Source organism: Anguilla rostrata, chromosome 11 (assembly GCF_018555375.3).
Source record: "Anguilla rostrata isolate EN2019 chromosome 11, ASM1855537v3, whole genome shotgun sequence".
In the NCBI taxonomy this organism is placed as follows: domain Eukaryota; kingdom Metazoa; phylum Chordata; class Actinopteri; order Anguilliformes; family Anguillidae; genus Anguilla; species Anguilla rostrata.
This window is the reverse complement of record NC_057943.1, coordinates 41,118,916-41,136,521: the sequence shown is the minus strand read 5'-3', so window position 1 is coordinate 41,136,521 and position 17,606 is coordinate 41,118,916. Positions and strand designations below refer to the sequence as shown.

Genomic DNA, 17,606 nt, shown 5'->3' with positions numbered 1-17,606 from the left:
CTTCCTGTCTCCTTCTGCGGGGTTACGCTCCTCAGCGGTCTCTAGGGGGCGTAAGATTATTAGAACAACGTTCCCCCGTGGGAGCTTGGGACTGGATGTAGCATCCTTTGTGTGAAGTGAAATGATGATAACACCATTAATACACTAGTGTAGCAGTATGACAGTGTTATTTTCATTTAAATAATCATTTAAATTTCATTATTTTTATCATCACCATTATTATTATTATTATTATTATTATTATATTTTTTATTTGTAGTAAGCAGTAGAACTCCTAGTCTATGTATCATAAGTTGCAGTAGTGGTAGTAGTAATGTCAAGACAGTTCACGCTTTATAAACTTAAATGCATACTACAGTACATGTGGTTATTTTATTTTTTTTAATTCGTTGAGGAGAGAAAAGAATCTTTAAAAAGACAAGTAAAGTCACATGCCACAACATTTCAAATATGCAATCCTTGTCCTTTCCTCATCTTTAGAGCTTCAGAATTAGTGGATGTGTTATCATAATTAACAAGCAGGCCGGAGACAAAATAACCCTTCCCTCTGCTAGCGGGTCATTCATGTTATTCATTGATTTGGGACAGAGGGCAGTAGTTAACGGTAAGTACTCGACGCGTTCTCAATACACACCTCTCGTTGAAGACTATCGACTGAAGACTAAACATTCTCGGTTGTAACCAGACAGGCATTGTATGTGAAGTATAGGAAACGACAAAGCGCCCTCTGAAAATTTTAATAGAGAATCCCATTTGAATATGAAAAGCAGTTTAAGACAGTAGGCTACCTGGTCGTTGAAGCCAAACAGCAGGATGCTGCTGGAAATCGGGCGAATTGGCCGAATTAAACGTAATGACGATGTTGTTGCTATATCACAATCACATCTGTCCTCTTCCGCTGATTGCCCGGACAGTCGCTGCCCTGCCTTCTGTCAATTTCGTAAGCTGGTGATACCCTGCTTTTCAGTGTGCACCGTGACATTGCCACGGACGGGATCTAAAAACTTTCAAGGACAATACAAGCGAGTAGCCTATGTGATGGATATGCCACACTCCGTCGAGGTACCTCGTCGCCACCTCCCCTTGATTTAACCTGTGTTTTGTCGTTTTTTAACTACCGTGTGGTCAGCTGCGTCACTCTTAATACATTTATGTGTCAGTCCACCCTTCTTCCTTCGTGTATCAGTCACTGACCAGCTGTTGCACAGCAGCAGTGGGCTGGGAAGCTAAACAACCGAAAGCGGGTTTGTGCTCATTTATACGGTACATTGCACTATAGCCGTTCATGTGACATTTAGACGTGGTTTTGAATCTTTGACTTATTTATGAAATATTTATGAAATCAGTGTATTGGCGCTGAAGTGAATTTGTAATGTGAAGTTGCATCCTCGTGTTGTTGTATCACTTGTAGTTTTAATTAAATTAAATTAATGAATCTATTTTGTGTTTAAGTGAAATGTTGACTCTTGAGATTTGTTGAGCTAATGTTGAATATCTGATTTAACAACTGCGTGGATACCGAAACAGGTTAATAAACAGGTTAATTCGTAAACAAAAATAACGTCCTTCAGCAGGAATATCAGCAATAATGAACACTGCATAAATGTTCTAAGCATTAATAATGACCCACGCTTGAACTTGCAACAAATTTCACATCCATCTAAATTCACTTAATTATTGTTAGACTGTATTTTTGTGTACATCCATACAGTCTAGCACTAATTATTGACATTCTCAGTAAAGATTGTAACATGAATAGTTCATATATAAAACGAATGAGAGTATATAAATAATATACAGCACATACTGTATGCAAATGTTTAATTGACTTCCCCACCTTGGATTCAGTGCATTCAATATCTTAGATTGGCTGCTATGCGCTTGAATCGAAATGTAAACCTATAAGCTTGTAACTTGTGGCTTCCATTTCTTCCGGGGCTACAAGCTCATAAATAGCACTCTAAAAATATATATCTGAGCCAAGAATTAATTTATTTGTACAATATATTGTAATCTAATTGATATGCAGTCAGTAATTTGGTTTGGTGCAAATTTAGTAAACTTAGTTTTGTAGTTTTAAGTTCTTGACACATCACACTAGTTTTCACAAATGTACACTTAAAGTATAGTATATACAAGACCTAAATTCTTTAATAATTTAAGCTACATTTTGTTAGATAGCAAGTGACTCTGGGCTGGATCTGTGCAGATTCCACCCCGGCAGTGCTGACTCCGGGCCAGAATCAGCACAGAGCTGGTCCGGAGCTGTTCGCAATCTGAATTAAACACATTAGGCCTGTTATCATGTAAAACTATTAGCTTTAAATTATTTCCAGCAATTCTTCAGCAACTTCTTCTGGGAGACCAGATTCTTTTTTAAGTTGTGCATACTGGACAAAAATTTGTCATGTACTAATGGAACAATGTTCAAGATATATTGTACATGGATGTTAAATAAATGCCCTTATGAAAGATGTATAAGTATTACTTACTGTTCTGCCACGTGCAAGTGGTATGTTGACACTGCACAGATGCAGACCTAGATATACTGTAAGTCACATTCTGGACTATTTCAAGAGTACTCAGTGATCAAAGGGCCAAAATACACCAGCATGATGCTCCTTGTGCTGACAGTTACATTGCCCTACTCTATGAAGTAAATGTGCAGTAAACACAATGATACATAGGTATGTTTTAGTATGAAACTCAAATAAAACACAAATATTTATATTTTAATTCAGATTTCCAAAATGTACTTTTTCTGTATCGACAAAATCTTTGCTTATATCTGATGGCAGATCTCACACTACCTCAGGCATAAAAACTGTACTTTTACCAATATAATCACAGTTATTTACTGTATTTTCAGTTAACCGTATTGTGCCAAAAATTACATAAACATTACATAAACAGAGCCACAAGCAGCGATGAAGGGGGCCAAGCACTGTCACAAATACATATGCATATGCAAAAAACATACACATGGATCTTCCTAATGAGGTGGTTTGTAAGGCTAGCAAAAAAATTGCATCCTTGTGGATTAATCAGAACAAATCTTTACAGCTGTCCTCTGGATGTAATTGTAAGTAGACACACAAGTTTATTGGCATCAAACTGTCTGGCATTTATTAGTTTTTGTAGTAAAAAGCCACACCCACATGAAAATTCATTGGATTACTATGTGTTCATTTTTACATAGCTTTTAAAGATATATCAATGAGAGTACATGCATAATTCAAGTTTTGTGCAAATCAGTAAAACCGTGTAGAGGATAGATTTGAAGTGTTTTGTAATTTACTCAAAATGGTGGAAAATCCATAAAGGTAGACGTATGGTGCCATGAGACAAATATGTTCCTCATGCGAAGGTCAAACACTGCAGGAATTATTGCTTAAATATCGCCGTTTCAATTGACTGCCATGGTGCCACCATGTGGCCAGTCAGTGGTGAATTTGGCCACGCTTGTTAGGAAGAAGGTGCCCTCTGTCAGTATACCAAGAAAGTGTAACATCCATAATGTTGGCCAATTCAAGAAGGCAGCGACCAGCAGGGCATGTATAAATGCACCTTATGAGGTGATTCATCACTCCAGCAAGTTTGAAATCTCTGTGATGGAACACTGATTTTTAGGGAATTTTTTTTCACATTTTGAGCGCTCTAGCTCCACCACAGGGTTGGATTGTGCCAGTGCACCACCATAAGGCCGATCTGCATCAAACATTCTGCGAAGTTTGGTAAAAAATTGACCAGGTGGTTCGGACAGAATACATAAAAAATGGCGTAAGAATAATAAATATAGCTGCAAGCAGCAATGAGGCAGTCAGCAGAAAATTTGGATAAATGACAAATGGGCATAGCTACACATTGTCAGGCTAAGCTATACCGATTGTTAAAATGTGCATGCTAAATGTTATGCTAATACATAACTCATTAGCTAAGATAGTTTTAGTATGACAGTGTTATAGTACACCCGTCCGTAAACAGACTAGCATTAATATGCTAATATTATCAAAGTACGTATAGTGATTCTAGCATATAGTCATATAGTCACATGCTTACACTATTGTTGTAAATGTTAGCATGCTAGCATTAGCATGCAAATGTTTTCATAGTATACTGACGCTAGCCTATGTCCTCATATCATTAGCTTCCACTACATTCCTGCAAAGATTAGCATTCTGCTGTTAGCATACTAATGTTATCAAAGTGTACTGATGCCAGCATGTTGATATTCATATTAGTTTGTACTGCACTGCTTTGAACAATAGCATCCTAATGTTAGCACACCATACTCATGTTAGCACAAGATAGTATGCAAATTGCTTAGTTGTGTTAAAATAAATAAATAAATGTTCTTAAATAACACTTCACTCTAATGAGTTTTGTCTAAGTCAAAGAGAGAATTTAAATGATTGTTAAATTTTTGTTATTTAGTTAAAAATATGACAAAGAATACACTTAATGCTTTTCATTTTTAAAATGAGTTTTTAATCAATTTCTTCAAACAAATTAGTAAATATGTAAATATGCTCACTTTCTCATTGACTTCAGTAGAGTTTATGCAGGTCAACTGAAAAAAAATTGTGAGAAGTATTATTTTGAAATTTGAAAAATTGTGACAAACTTCAGAATTTGCACTTGGTTGCAGGATATTATTCATCTTATTTGGAACTATCTCCTTACAACATTTCATACCTATTCCATAAATTGGTTGATTTTGTTATATTTAAACATTTAAAATGTTCCTGTAGCATAACCATTTTGTCAATTGTCTCCATATCACAGAATACATTATTTGAGGTGAGACTGGACTTGTATGTAAATTGTATGCAAATTTAAGAGACTTGACTCCAACTCTGCTTGATTGCATCTGAAAATGAAGGCCCCATGTTTTTGGTGTTAAAACTTTTTCCTGTACGGATTCACCATTTCAGTACCTACCACCCATGTAGCTATGTTTTACAGTGCATTCTAGCACTTTATGTTCAGCTATTATGCAACTTATTGTCTATCGAAACGTGATAACACAGGTTTCTCGTATCTCCTGCTTGTTTTGTTTAGCTCTATAATGACTGGACAATCATGAGGTGACTCAGCAGGAGGGCTAATGACCCATTATCTTCAGGGCAGTGGGCTATAGATGTGAGATCTGTATATTGGTTGTGGTGGCTAATAGTGGTGATGGCATATTGCTTATTGTGTGATCCTTTCGATGGGGAAGTGGAATTCAGTAGTGTGGGATGAACATTAAAGTGTGAGGAGGGAGATACACTATGTGTGAAAACAGTAAGATTGTAGGAAGATAGGGCCACAGGCAGGTGAAGCCAAACCAGCAATCAGTAGCTGGTTAAGGAGGAGTACAAAGTCAGAGGTATAGTCACAGGTAGTGAGAGAGAGAAACACAGATCACATGAAGGGGGTTAGTTTAAATCACCAGCATGTAACTGTGTGTGTGTGTTTTTGTGTGTGTGATTGTTGCTATTTATGTAATATGCAACAAAGAGCATATCAGGGTCTGGTTAGCAGATGGTTGTTTTTTTCCCAGCTTGATCCACTGGGGAAAATGGCTTCTAAAAGTATAATATAGCATTTCTGTAAATCAAACTGGCTTAATAATGGGGGCTGCTATGCTCATTTAACCATGCCCTCGTAGCTCTGTAGCAAACGGATCATGGCGCATTAAGACCACTGTGCGTCCCCCCGCCCCACTCCCCACCCCACCCCACACCGCATCTCCGCTAATGCCGTGGTGTGGCCGAAGACGCACAACATCGTGCTAACGCTATTTTTAGGAATGGCATTCCTGAGTGACCAGGTTTCCCATGACTGGCTAGCACGGTTATAGGGAATGGTGAGTGGGAGGGCTTTTTAAAAAATCAGCGCACCTGTTAAGAATAAAAAGGAGGGCCGTGTGAATGATTCCAATCCCTCCTCTCAAAGTACTGGACAGAAGTGCAGTAAGCCCTTCTGTGTGGCTAAACAGGAAATTATGGAAAATCAGCAATGCTAAAAATGGACTGCTTTGCAGTCAGTTCCATTAAACAATTTTAAAAAACTATCACTGGTGCCGTCCAAATGCTGGCAAAATAAAGGGGAAATAGTGCATTACAGATACATTAATTTCTCAGAGCGAAATGACAGAGGGGAGTTTGTTTTTCCCCAAAAGGCCGGGGCGAGCGTCTGATTGTTTGTTGGCGGTTTTGTGTTGATATGATTAGAGGAGAAAAGCCAGTGAGCTGCGTATGCTGGCATTAGCATCCGAAAGGATAAAAGATAAAACCTCTCGCTGTAGGTCACTGTGGCCGCTGCTGTTTCGTCTGCAAAGCCCATGACCCCAGATGAAGTTGAATGCCAGCTTTTTTCCCCTCTCGGACCTTACTGTGATGTGTTCTGACGCCGGTCCGTTTATGTGTCGCCTCTGTGGCTTTAACAGAGCTGACGGTCGCGACCTTTCCTTTTGAGAGTGTCAAATTCGAGTGTGCAGTAGGAACACAATGTGGTACAGATGTTCCTTTAAATAAATCTTAATGTAGAAGTGCAATCAGCATCATTTATCCTCACTGAGAACTGTAAATTAAGGACATGCCGAGTTTGAATTACGGGCTCCACTACATAGAGAAGAAGTAAGTATACCACCGTTGAAGCTAGACAGGGCTTTATTTGTTACAGCATAAAAGAAAAACCTTTTTTCATTGATGCACTGGCATGCCTAGTATTTTTATTTTTTATATTTACACAGGTCACAGTGTCTATGTAAACTCGCTGAAGGGCACGCTCTTTTATGAAGGGACTGCCCTTGTTACGCTCACATTGTCAATTTGAGCATTTTGACTTTGGATTTAATGCACCCTGCATGGATGGACCTCATTCCCAAACACAGTCTAGCCTCTTTATTTCTGAGGCCTGGGTTCTGGTGCTGGAGTGATGTATTGGCATGGGTTCCCTTCCTGCTGGGGGGGTGGGGGGTGGGGGGGGGGCTGGTCTGTGTGCAGCTGCCCTGAGCCTGATGGCTCTCCCCCCCCATCCCCGCCCACCCTCTCCTTGCTGTGACCTTGTGTGCCGGGGAGCAGATGTCCATGGCATGTGGCCCAGACACACGTCTGCAAGCATACATGTGTGTGTGTGTATGTGTGTGTGTGTGTGCCTGTGTTTGTGTGTGTCTGTGTTATGTCTGTGTGTATGAGTTTGTGTGTGTGTGTCTTTGCGTGCCTGTGTATGTGTGTGTGTGTCCTTGTGTGCCTGTGTATGTGTGTGTGTGTCTTTGTGTACCTGTGTGTGTGTGCGTGTGTTTGTGTATGAGTGCCTGCGTATGTCTGTGTCTGTCTCTACATGCAAGCGCATGTGGAGGTGGGATGGGCATCTTGTTGATCCAGAGTACTTTTTCTTCCCTCCTCCGTGTCTCAAGGCTTCGGGTTCCTCACAAACAAAATGTTGCTGCCAAGGTGTGATCCTGCAGTGTGACCTCACAACTAACAGGTGTGCCTGCTCTGGGGGCAAACCCCCTGCCCAGGGCAGCACTGTGCTTTTATCCCACAGAAAGGAGGGGGAAGGCCGGATCTCAGACCCTCAGAACTGCCCCTCTGTTCTGGAAGTCTACACAAGTCCCCTGGATTGTCATCTTCTTACTGGGAAATCACTGCTTTCCTATATGACGAGAGAACGGCAATGCTGATCCGAGATTCCAGTTTACTGTTTTTGCATTACAAATATTGAGTCAAAGAAATGTGGGTCTATATAAATATGACCAAAAATTTAAATATCATCCAGTGCGCAAAAAAATGTCAAGTCGTCACTTCCCTTACTCAAAATTTGTCTAGTAGGAATCCGCTTTTAGTTCCTCTATAGTGCTATATGGTGCGTTAGTGAAAGCTAATGCGTGCAAACCTCTAAGTTTTGATCAGACCGTCTCCTTGAAAACTTTGGGACTGAGCACTTTTTTCTAGGGCATATCTTATGGTGTATAAGTTTCCCTGAGAAGCCATCATAGCTCAGGCAGTGAAGTCCCCCCCCCCCCCCAGAAAACAGATGAACAGAAAGATAAGAAAGAAGAGAAAACAGTGATGGGGGTGGAAAGACAGCAGGACACAGGAAGTGGATGGGATAGGAGGGAGGAAGGTGGCGGAGAGGGAGAGAGAGTGACTGCATAAACCACCATTGTGCTCGGATGTTGATGATTGATTCACAGAGGCATCCCAGACGAGTCCCAGCTTTGCCCAGCGACTGGGGAACGGCTCTGAAGGAGAGAAGCGTGATGACTGTCTGAACATGAGCCTGAAGCTGCACAGCTTCAGCTGCCCAGCTCTGATTTTTAGTACACAAGGCAAGAGGTTTTCCATTCTGTGATTAATCTATGGGTGTACTTTCCTCTGGTTAAGGCATTCAAACATGGCAATGCTGTAAATTGGTGTGTGTGTGTGTGTGTGTGTGCGTGCGTGCGTGCGTGCATGCGTGCGCGTGTGTGTGTATGGCCAGTCAGTGTTTAAAATATTGTGATTTGAAGTCTCCGTTATTGGTGGTTTCTGGGGGGTGTGTGACCACTACAGACTGCACAGATCGGACGGATGTGATCAGCGATACACATCAGAGAGACTCCCACAAAACGTGATGAGTCACCGAGCCCTGCCTCAGTGTCCAGACTGAATTGCTGTCCTTTGGTAAACCCAACAGCGTCTTACATCATCAGCACAGAGCACTGGAGCTCAGGGGCCACATCTGCAATCTCAGCACCTGTTGTACGGGGGAACAGAAAAGGTGCAGCACTTCCTCTCCTCAATGAGCTTAAGAAGAGCAGTAAGGAAGAGGCATACATCATTCAGAGATATTATTTTTACTAGCAATTCAAATGGGAAAAAAGCTACCTGCTGCTAGCAAGAGAGTGATCATCAAAATGAAAGCAAACATTGCTGGGGAATCATAAATCTATTTTAAACCTCAGGAACATAGATTTGGAGCCTGTATGGATTTAGGCCAGTTCCTCTACCATTACCAGTTTTCACACGCAAATGTTTCAGTGATTCAGTCTTACTCTCGGTGCCAGAACACTCTGTGAGGCAGCAGGGAAGCTGCTGCAGACATGGAGTCAATGGGTTAGCTGATGTTTTGGACGGGCTCCAATTCCTATGGTTGAGCTTGGGGTGTATAGCGGGTGGCATTCATCCACAGGCAGTGATCCTCCGGGCTTATAGCAGTGAGCTGTTACTTGCTGATTAATCTCCTTAATAGGGTCATTCCGCTGTAGCCTGGCAACACCTGCTTTGGACCTATGGTGCACTGTAAACACTGCACGGGTCACTGATCACAAGCCAAAAAAATAAATTAATAAAATACGAAGACTGCAGTTGAGTACAAAGCTGAAGTGAAGTGAGTTCATTTCTCCGGAAGGAATTGTCCTTAGTCTGGGGAGATATTATGCATAACAATACCATAGTGCTGGAGATACCTGCTTCACACATAACAGTGCCACAGTGCTGGAGATACCTGCTTCACACATAATAGTACCACAGTGCTGGAGATACCTGCTTCACACATAATAGTACCACAGTGCTGGAGATACCTGATTCACACATAACAGTACCACAGTGCTGGAGATACCTCCTTCACACATAACAGTACCACAGTGCTGGAGATACCTGGTTCACACATAACAGTACCACAGTGCTGGAGATACCTGCTTCACACATAACAGCACCACAGTGCTGGAGATACCTCCTTCACACATAACAGTACCATAGTGCTGGAGATACCTGCTTCACACATAACAGTACCACAGTGCTGGAGATACCTGCTTCACACATAACAGTACCATAGTGCTGGAGATACCTGATTCACACATAACAGTACCATAGTGCTGGAGATACCTGCTTCACACATAACAGTACCACAGTGCTGGAGATACCTGCTTCACACATAACAGTACCACAGTGCTGGAGATACCTGCTTCACACATAACAGTACCACAGTGCTGGAGGTACCTGCTTCACACATAACAGTACCCTAGTGCTGGAGGTACCTGATTCACACAAGGATTTCCTTCTAATGGCTTTGTATGTATCTCCTTTTCACCACCTCAGCATACTCTTAGAGATGATTGTATCAGGAGTTATGTGCTAAAAGACAGTATTGCTCACTGAAATGTAAACCAAGAGAAAGTGATTGATTGGACTTAACCCAAGTATTTATCAGCCAGTATTGTTGTGGCAGTTGGCACGGTTTATGCTTAGTACATCCAGCTAATGACTTTCCCTAGGTTTAATATGACAATATGCGCTGAGAGCTTACATTTGATGTTCAAGTCCAGTTACTTATTTGTATGAATTATTCGCAGTGATGCCAAGATTCGATTCGGTTTGAAGATTCGGTTTCTGAGAACCACTCCTGAACTCCATGATGGCCCGGTCAATTATCACTTACAGCGCACGGTCTCTGCAGCATTCTGACTAGAAACAGTCGGTTTCATAGCTCGAGTGTTAAATGTTGTGACTTTTAGATATTCGCAGGCGTGCGGCGCTTGTGTCCCAGGGCCGTGTGAAAGTCCTGTGATGACAGGCTGTGATTGATGTGGCAAACAGCCGCAGGATCGTAACTCTCTTCTGGTTTTCTATTGAGCGGCAGGATGAAGTACAGACGGAGCTCTCGGCCCTCCCTGCTGCGTTCTGTATTGGTGCTGACACGAGGATTGCCTTGTGTTATATGTGGCTGTCAGTTTCCTAACCAGAGTACCAAGCTAAATTGGGAACAACGGTTGCTTGTGTACTACATCAGTGTATTTACCAATGTGTTTCACATTGAAACAAATTTGCCATAAAACTAGATAATTTTGCTTATCTTAACTCGTTAGCCATTGGTGGATAATTTCAAGTTCAAATGCCTTTGATGAATTGCTACAGTCAATAATTTCATCAAATTGTATTTTTTCACGACAGGTCTTGTTACAGACTACAATCACATTAACTTGGCTATATGTAAATGTATGTGGTGCAAAGCTTGCAAATGGACTTTGGTATGTCCCACTGAGTATTTTGAAGGTCTGTGGCTTCTGCATCTTTGCACGAAGACAGTTGTTGGGCTTAATATCTTTCTCATTCATTTTGCAGAACAGCTTACTCCATGTGGCCCCCAGTGGACACTGTAGGTACTGTGGCACAAAGCCACCCACTCCCAGCACCCATTCCCCATTATGTCACATGATTACATTTTACATTCGTTTAACAGATGCTCTTACCCAGAGAGAATTGCAAAACAAAGAGCATGAGTGCATTTAGATGGGTTCTCCAGAGAAGTGGCACTCTGATGAAGGATACTTCATCAGTCACAGTACAGCAAGAAGTGCTGGATTCAAGAGTATTTTCAATATAATCAGCATTCCTGATAAAGACTGAATTAACCTGATAACTTGAAATTGTCCAAATAACTCACTGTCCTTGGTAAAACTGCCTACAGTAAAATAATAAAACATGGATGATATGTCCTTTCTTGCTAACTCATCTGCATGATGAAAATTTATATTAAATCTTGAAATACCCGTATGCTAACAATGCTGCTGTAAAACCAGGACAGCTCATTGGTTTGACTCCACTACCATTCGAGACAGACTCCACAGGTCATCCGTCGCTGAAGAGTCAAGTGTACACATCTTTATATTCACCAAATATTTTAGAATGAATGTTAGTCAAACTGACATTCCATCTTGCAAAACTAGCCCAATACCACAAAATGAACCTTACTTTTACACCAAAAATAAATAATTGGAAATCCTACATGAATCATAAGATATTGTTTAGAAGTCATGGAAATCATACAGATTTGATGTGAGTGGGAACTATGGTTGAGCTGCACAATGCAAGTGTATTTCCTGGCGAGAACACTCTATTGTGGTCTGATATGAGTGAATCAGCATCGCCACATACAGTTGTTTATAAAACCAAGCCAGAGTAATAAGTTATAACAACAAGGAACATACACACTGGCCCTCCAAGACTGGAGTTGTGTGCTCTGTTTTAGAGTGATGAGCAGCACAGAGGACTGGAGTTGTGCAGCCCTGTTTTAGGGTGATGAGCAGCACAGAAGACTGGAGTTGTGCAGCCCTGTTTTAGGGTGATGAGCAGAACAGAAGACTGGAGTTGTGCAGCCCTGTTTTAGGGTGATGAGCAGCACAGAGGACTGGAGTTGTGTGCTCTGTTTTAGAGTGATGAGTAGCACAGAGTTGTGCACAGTGTGGATATGGTCGATGATAAACGATTAAGTTTAAGTGCAAGTGCTCAGCATACCCATGATCCCATTAGTCAATCTGCAGTGGAAGGATACAGTTTGGGGACCAAGGGGAGGCGTTATCTGGTCTCAAAGGCAGCGATCTACAGATGAGAGAGTGCGTTCTGTTCATGAATATCATCTCTGTGTCATGCGGCTTGATAGCCTGCCAGACCCAACAAATCCATCTGTCATTTTCACAAAGTAGATGATGGACTCTGATTGGATGTTTTCCTCTGAAGGACGATTGGGCAGAAAAGGTGGTGCCGGAGTGTAAATCCAGTGTCTTACAGTCGCTGCCAGGTCTCATTTTTCATAGCGGTATAGTGTATTTTATATCAGACCAAACTCCTCTCTCCTGGTTTCTGTTGTCATCTTTACCCCGTAGCCCTCAGTAAAAGTGATTTAGTATAGTTATAATGTACTCTGGGTGGCACGGTGGTGCTGTGGGTAGCACTGTTGCCTCACAGCAAGAAGGTTGTGGGTTTGAATCTTGTACTTCACCTTTCTGTCTGAAGCATGTTCTCCATGTGGGTTTCCTCCCACAGTCCAAAGACATGCAGGTAGGCTTATCGGAGTGTGTGAGTGAATGGTTTGCGTGCCCAGTGATAGATTGGCAGCCTGTCCAGGGTGTATTCCTGGCTCTCACCCAATGCATGCTGGGATAGGCTTCAGCACCCACCATGACCCTGCTCAGGATAAACAGGTATAGTTAATGGATGGATAATGTACTGTTACAATACAGAGTATAATTATATACTGTTATTATATAGATTTTTATGTTTAGAAAATATTTATACTTAATCTATGAAATTCAAGTTTGATAATGCTAGGCTATGTCAGCAAAGCATGACTACAGTGTTTCTTTTTCTTTGCATTTTAAGAGTAAATTATGCGGACTGAAATACCTATAGCAAATGCACTACTCAGAGTATCATATTCAATTGAATTGACTTGAAAAAGGAATTGAAATGAAATGCTTGGAAAGTATTTCTTAAATAGTTTTCCTTTTTTCTCCCCAAAAATGGAATTAGTAATTGTGCTGGCCGGCTTAGACCCGGTTCACTCCTAGACAAGGAGTCCGGCTGTGTTCCGTCACTGTGGACTCCTGGTAAAAGCCAAGGAGGCTCCAACTGGTGACCAAGGGGCCCAGTATGTACTCAAAACATTCAGCAAAATTTGAAACATGTTGAAACGTACAGTACAGTTTGAAACGCATTGAAACGTATAGTACAGTTTGAAACACATTGAAACGTACAGTACAGTTTGAAACGCATTGAAACGTATAGTACAGTTTGAAACGCATTGAAACGTACAGTACAGTTTGAAACGCATTGAAACGTACAGTACAGTTTGAAACAAATTGCATTCACTGCTACTGGAAGGAAACTGCTTGGGTCTCACATCTGCTATTAAGGAAGGTCAAAAGAGGTCAGTAATACATGACCAATGATCCATGAATACTCGTTTTCTCTAAAATGTCCTCTATGCTCCTACAGTATGTGCTGGATGAATGGCACTTTTGTTCCACTGCACAACCTCTCTTTGGGGAATAGAGTGTAGGACTTCTGCTTTTATGGTAGGGAATACATGCACTTGAAATTGGAAGCTATTCAGGTTACTGTATGTGTAATTTAATAAAATATAACCATATTCAACATTCCTGAATACAAAAGCTAAAACTTGTGTTTTTTGTGACATACAAACTATTGAGCAAAAAAAAAAAATGCTCTAAAAATAACTCCTAATAATCTCCTAAAATGTCTACATGATTTAACTGTCTAATTTTAGTTTTATCTATCTTATGTTAAATTTTTTAACATTTCAGTGTATTTCTCGTGGCTGGGGCAAAGTCGTTTTTTTATTCTGAAAATATGTTAAAAAAGAGTGAGAAATGAAGATGAGAAAAATCCAGTTCTTTTGTTCTAACAAAAAAAGATTTGACCTCAAAGTTTAATTTCAGAATAAAGGAAAATAGAAAGTTAATAATGCATAATTCAACCATGTTTGTGATTATTTCACTCTCTTCAGTTTACATGACACTCTCCATAAGTGTTGTTGTAGCGGTTGTTGTCCACTGAATTGTAGAATGTATATGCTGCAATACCAGCAGGGAATCCCCACTTTACAGCTGATGATGTTGAATTATCCAAACATCCTTCCATCGCTCTGTGATTGTTATTTATTGTCCTCTTCCACTGCCTGGCTCTTTAATTGTCTTGTAAAGCATTAAGTATTTAAGGTGAATTCGTTAGCTAGTCAGACATGGCCATCGGTAAGTAAGTTCTTCCAGTCAGGAAGGTTCTGCGGACAGTGTAACTGATCTATGCGGTATTGCTGTTGTCTGGAAGCAGGCGCGTTTCTGACGTTGGGGGTGGGGGGGTCATCGTGTAACCTTGCCCTGAACGCTACGCGTCGGGGTGTTCATGTTCATGTGAAACACAGACAGAAATCCTCACGCAAACCCAATGGGAGGCTTGTGGATGCTGAGTGCACACGGTGTCGCAGAAGGTCATGACCTTTGCTCTGGCTTGCTGCCTTCCGGAGCAGTGGTGTTTCGAGGATGTCCCCCCGCCCCCTCCGACTCTGTCTGTACCTTCGCCTCCTGCCACACTGTAAAACGCCTTCGCCTGAGAGGAGGGGTTCCCTCGAGGCTCCGCCCCCCCCACCCCCCCCGCCCGGTGTCCTGGGACAAGGTCAGCTGACAGGAAGAGAAAACAGGGCCAGTGTTAAAAAAAATAAGTACTCCTCTCACCCCAACCCCACCTCACCTCAACCCAACTTGGCTGGGTACCTGGCGGCAGGTGAGCCCTGCGTCCCCGTGCGTGTGCCCGGGGCCCGAGGCTCTGGTTACACAGCCAGCTTAGGGTTACCAGATGGGCGCTTTAATAGATTAAGCAAGTCGGATCCCCTGATTGTGCTTTGCGGATGAGAAGGGGATCGGGGAGGACTGAGCTGGCTGAGGGTGCTCGGGGCAGCCGGAGGGACCGGTCACTGTGCTGGGGCAAGCGGGTAAGACCGGGGGGGCCAATGCCCAAGGCCCTGTGTGTAACAGCAGCTGAGCAATCCATGTGAGCACGTGTCTGTATCTGCATGTGTTTGTGCAGTTTGTGTGTGTGTGTTTGTAAAGTTTGTGTGTGTGTATGTGTGTGTGTGTGTGTGTGTGTGTACAGTTTGTGTGTGTGTGTTTGTACAGTTTGTGTGTGTGTATGTGTGTGGGTGTGTTTGTACAGTTTGTGTGTGTGTGTTTGTAAGTGTCTGTGTGTGTGTCTGTGTGTGTGTTTATGTTTGTACAGTTTGTGTTTGTATGTGTGCGTGTGTGTGTATGTGTGTGTGTGTGTGTATGTGTGTGTGTGTGTTTGTGTGTGTGAGTGTGCATGCATGTGTTTATGTTTGCTCAGTTTGTGTGCATGATAACAAGTTAAGTATGTTTATTTGAGGGTTAAAAAGCTGCTATATTTCAAGGGTAAATGGTTTCAAGTAATTATGAATGACCAGTTTCATTTGTTCATTGTTTCTAAAAATACAACAAGGATTGTGTAATCTTGAAAATCTTTTTGATGATCATTAACAACATCATTATGTAAAGTATCTAAAGATGTATCAAATTGATTTGTAAAAATATGATACAAATACAGGAGACACCATTTGTAGTTTCATGATTTGTGCTTATAAATATTCACCCCAGGCAGTCAGGCTTTCATCTGTTTATTTCATGAGCTGCATGTGTTTACTGCTTTCATACATAAATGCTCGTGTTAAAACATTTTTATTTCATTAGTTTTTAGTAGTGAAAATATGGCTGCTTTTTATCTGGTAAAAAATACCCATTAGTCTTAGAAATCAATATTGTGCTGTATTCATACAAAAGTTTTTCAGCATGCATGCAAATTTAATCACAAGACTGAAAAAAACAGTCTCATCACGCAGTACAGAGATGATCAATATAGCCTCTGATCATAATGACCGTAGCAATTAAAAGCACAGTTCTGTGTTTACCCAGGAAATAAAAATGCATTATCTTGCCAGTGAAAAATAATTGCTCATGTTTTAAATGGTATTCCTCCAAACTGGCATGCTCATCCGTCCCTCAGTGTAGATTGCTTAGCATATGATATGAACTGGCTGTGGGAAGTGGCATTTTAGAGACAGCAAGGCTCTAGGGACATTTGCACACATTGTGATGACCAAAGACTTTGGACCAAAGACAAAAGCAAAAAATAAATAAAACCAAAAAAAAAACCTCAGCTTTAAAAAAGGGCAGGGGTGGTTTAAAGCAAAATGAACTCAACTCTGAGCTCAGAGCTTTTTTTAACTTGAATTAATGAACTCTGTATCTTTTAACTTAATTCACCCATTTTAGGGCATTTGCTTACCCACATAGTTCTGTTTGTAAAACTTTTCTGCAAAACTTTTTCTGAGACGGCAAATTACCAGGAGCCTACAGCGCTCACGCCATTCTCTGCCTTCCTGAGTCTAAAAGGACTCAGGTGGCTCAGATCAGACCACCTCTGCCCAATGATTCCAATTAACAAGGAGGCGAATACGTCCAACCAGACCGAGCTTCGAACATGATGACCCATTCACCGATGCCGGGCTCACTGTATCCACGGCCATCCTTAACACAGTTGTTATAACGCGGAGTTGAGGACAGATTGTGATTGAAGCCGGACTCATGATTATGGGCTCTGCAGCCCGGCCGGTGCATGGCGTGGTGCAAGCAGTCGCACTGGCCAAATGGCATTATCGCCATATATTTTGATGCACCTGATCGGTTTGGTAATTCTGTGACTTCCCGTGCACTGAAGCAGGAGAGTAGCTGCTGCTGGGGGCGTGTTAGGCGATATTGCACAGCAGTGTAATTTTGGCAGCTCCTTGGAATTTTCAGGTCAGCCTACTCCATCATTTGCGCCATCTGCCACCAGCCTGCCCAGACCAGGTCTATGGCACATGGCGCAGGCCGCCACCAGCCTGCCCAGGCCAGGTCTATGGCACATGGCACAGGCCGCCACCAGCCTGCCCAGACCAGGTCTATGGCACATGGCACAGGCCGCCACCAGCCTGCCCAGACCAGGTCTATGGCACATGGCACAGGCCGCCACCAGCCTGCCCAGACCAGGTCTATGGCACATGGCGCAGGCCCCCACCAGCCTGCCCAGACCAGGTCTATGGCACATGGCGCAGGCCGCCACCAGCCTGCCCAGACCAGGTCTATGGCACATGGCACAGGCCGCCACCAGCCTGCCCAGACCAGGTCTCTATGGCACATGACACAGGCTGGTGTCTGGCGGATTGGTCATTTTGGGGCGTTACTCTGCAATGAGTGCATGTTTCACAGTCCATTCAAAAGGCAATCAATC

At 42.2% G+C, this 17,606-nt stretch overlaps 1 protein-coding gene across 1 annotated transcript in view; it reads left to right on the top strand.

The window, feature by feature from the left end:
* Positions 1–736: 736 nt before the first annotated feature.
* Positions 737–17,606, top strand: part of kcna10a (potassium voltage-gated channel, shaker-related subfamily, member 10a) — a 28,154-nt gene continuing 11,284 nt past the window's right edge. Inside the window, exon 1 of the mRNA XM_064300136.1 lies at positions 737–1,062. The gene's annotated coding sequence lies outside the window, so the exon portion shown is untranslated. The remainder of the gene's footprint in view (positions 1,063–17,606) is intronic.